The sequence below is a fragment of the Schistocerca cancellata genome, chromosome 1 (genome assembly GCF_023864275.1).
Source record: "Schistocerca cancellata isolate TAMUIC-IGC-003103 chromosome 1, iqSchCanc2.1, whole genome shotgun sequence".
Classification (NCBI taxonomy): Eukaryota; Metazoa; Arthropoda; class Insecta; order Orthoptera; family Acrididae; genus Schistocerca; species Schistocerca cancellata.
This window is the reverse complement of record NC_064626.1, coordinates 719294536-719297773: the sequence shown is the minus strand read 5'-3', so window position 1 is coordinate 719297773 and position 3238 is coordinate 719294536. Positions and strand designations below refer to the sequence as shown.

The window sequence follows — 3238 nt, the reverse complement described above, 5'->3', positions numbered from 1 at the left end:
GATTATCGCACACATTGGCAGCAAAGCAGGGTTCGTTGAAGGATGTTTGTGGACTTTCGAATCCAAGAAAAGTGGAGATTATCATGAGGAGATGTGCGCCGAAACCTTCGAGAAGTGGTTTCAAGATGTTATTCCTCGGCTTCAGGAAAATGCAGTTATTGTTCTTGATAACGCGCCGTACCATTCTCGGAGAAAAGAAAAAGTTCCCAATGCGAATTCCAATAAGCACGAAATATCAGAGTGGCTAAAATCTAAAAACATCCATTTCGAAGACGGTATGTTGAAGAAAGAACTTTTAGATATAGTTAAAAATCACAGAACAGTGCTCAACGAATACGCAATAGATGAAATGGCGAATAATGCAGGGAAAACAGTTCTCATAATTCCTCCATACCACTCTGAATTAAACACCATCGAGTTAGTGTGGGCCAGAATCAAAGGCTATGTTGCAGTGAAAAACAAAATATACAAAATGCCGGAAGTTAAAGTACTGCTAGAAGAAGCAGTAAGAACAGTGACTGCAGAGGATTCGAACAAGTGCGTCCTCCATGTCGTAGAAAAAGCGGAAACTCAAATGTGGAAATTAGACTGCATTATAGAGGAGAGAGAGGAGCAGTTTGTTATAAATCTCAATGAAAACAGTTCAAGTTCGACAGAGTGAACCTTGTTTCGTCCTTTCTCATTATTATTACTGGTATTGTTATTAAAATTAACAATTAAATGTGTTTTAATGGAGCGTTTTGTTAGCAACCTGAATGAAAATAAATTTGCTTCGACAGAATGATCTCAGTTTAACATTATTTTAACATTATTGTTAAATTTATTTCGTACATTGTTGCCCAGGTTTCTCACGGCCCGCTGTGACAGCTCAGCAGCCAGCCGAACGCCGCCAGCTGGAAAGCGTGCGCCAAGGATTTTCCACACCCCTACGTATCACGTGAACACCGAATGCTTTCTCTGGAAACGAGCGTAGTCGCTCACGTGACACTGTTGATGTTTCGTCCCAGCTCTCGGTGAATAGACTTTTTTTTTTTTTTTAGAAGCGAGGGAAGAATCAGTTAACGTGTAAATAGGCTGTTTATATTTTCTTATTGGCAACTATGTAAGTAGGCTGTTTATATTTTCTTATTGGCAACGTTACGTAGCGCTCTGTATGAAAATCACTGGCTGTGCTGTGTGCAGCCTGTGGCTAGTTTGCATTGTTGTCTGCCATTGTAGTGTTAGGCAGTGGCAGCCGGATGTGAACAGCGCATAGCGTTGCACAGTTAGAGGTGAGCCGCCAGCAGTGGTGGATGTGTGGAAGGAAATGGCGGAGTTTTGAAATTACATATATTATGACTTTTGATGATATTAAGGTAAATACAGTGTTTGTTCTCTATTAAAATCTTTCATTTGCTAACTATCCCTATCAGTAGTTAGTGCCTTCTGTAGTTCGAATCTTTTATTTAGCTGGCAATAGTTGCGCTCGCTGTGTTGCAGTAGTTCGAGTAATGAAGATTTTTGTGAGGTAAGTTATTTGTGAAAGGTATAGTTTAATGTTACTCAGGGCCATTCTTTTGCAGGGATCTTTGATAGATTGCGTTGCGCTAAATAATATTGTGTGTCAGGTTAAGCACAGTCGTGTATAAATTGTTCTAAGGGGACGTTTCAAACGATGGATCAAAGCAATGGGCCTCAAATTATCTGTGTCTATTTAGAGTTTAATAGTACCGGGTGATCAAAAAGTCATTATACATTTGAAAACTTAATAAACCATGGAATAATGTAGATAGAGAGGTAAAAATTGGCACACATGGTTGGAATGACATGTTTTATTAGAACAAAAATAAAAAAACCACCCCATATTGCTAGACGCGTGAAAGATCTCTTGCGCGCGTCGTTTGGGATGATCGTGTGCTCAACCACCACTTTCGTCATGCTTGGCCTCCCAGGTCCCCAGACCTCAGTCCGTGCGATTATTGGCTTTGGGGTTACCTGAAGTCGCAAGTGTATCGTGATCGACCGACATCACTACGGATGCTGAAAGACAACATCCGACGCCAATGCCTCACCATAACTCCGGACATGCTTTACAGTGCTGTTCACATTATTCCTCGACTACAGCTATTGTTGAGGAATGATGGTGGACATATTGAGCATTTCCTGTAAAGAACATCATCTTTGATTTGTCTTACTTTGTCATGCTAATTATTCCTATTCTGATCAGATGACGCGTCATCTGTCGGACAATTTTTGAACGTTTGTATTTTTTTTTTTTTTGTTCTAATAAAACCCCATGTCATTCCAAGCATTTGTGTCAATTTGTACCTCTCTGTCTACATTATTCCGTGATTCAGTCAGTTTTCAAATTTATACTGACTTTTTGATCACCCGGTACATCGAAAAATGACCAGCTGTACAGCTATTTATGACAGCGTGGTCAGCCCACCACGCGACTCGGGTCTTGAAAGAATGGCGCCAGGAGAGGAACGATTTACACAATGTTTACAAATGTTTGGTTTGATTACAGCATTCTAATATACTTAACTTTAGATACCAGACGGTTTAAAAAACGAAGTATTTTTCGTTCGCAGACTCATTAAACAATAAAAGGTGTGTTTTTCTTTCGAACACTTTTGCTGCAGAGAGAAATGTCACGAAATTACATTATTTGTGCATCTTATCGTACTTGATATGCGCTTGATTTAATTAGTAGCTGGTTCACTTAGAGCATAGATAATAAATCCTTAAAATTATTTCTGGAGGCGCCGGGTATCGATCCCGGTACCTCTCACATGCTAAGCGAGCGCTCTACCATCTGAGCTACGCCCCCAGTACAGCGGCCCACGTCCCCTACCATGTTATCCCGGAGCCTCAGACTGAGCCAAACCGGTCCACCGCAGCCGTCGGCCAGTGGGCGTGGCCCGCTGCGCACCCGTTAGGGTAGCAGCAGCATGCTGTAAGGTTACGGTGACAGCGTGGTTGCTCACGTACGCCGTCTCCCGTGACGACGATGGCTGCAGGGATTTTAACCAACTTTTCTTGATTTAGTGTGAAAGGCTCTCACTGAGATGCACTTGCGAGGGAATGGAGCGGAGCCAGTGGCAAGCAAAACTGTCTGCTCTGATGCTTCAGGTAGAAAGAAGTGGCTGATCTGGAAAAGCAGTCGTCCAGCATCGAGTCCCAGCTCAGTTCACAGTTTTAAATTCTCACACGTGATTAACACAACGTTTACTCGCATAGGAATCTAAAAAAATTA

General features: G+C 41.8%; 1 non-coding gene across 1 annotated transcript; it reads right to left on the bottom strand.

Annotated features, from left to right (window-relative positions):
- Positions 1–2739: 2739 nt before the first annotated feature.
- Positions 2740–2812, bottom strand: Trnaa-agc (transfer RNA alanine (anticodon AGC)). Its single transcript has one exon. It is a non-coding gene; the product is annotated as a tRNA-Ala (tRNA).
- Between the last annotated feature and the right edge of the window lie 426 nt (positions 2813–3238).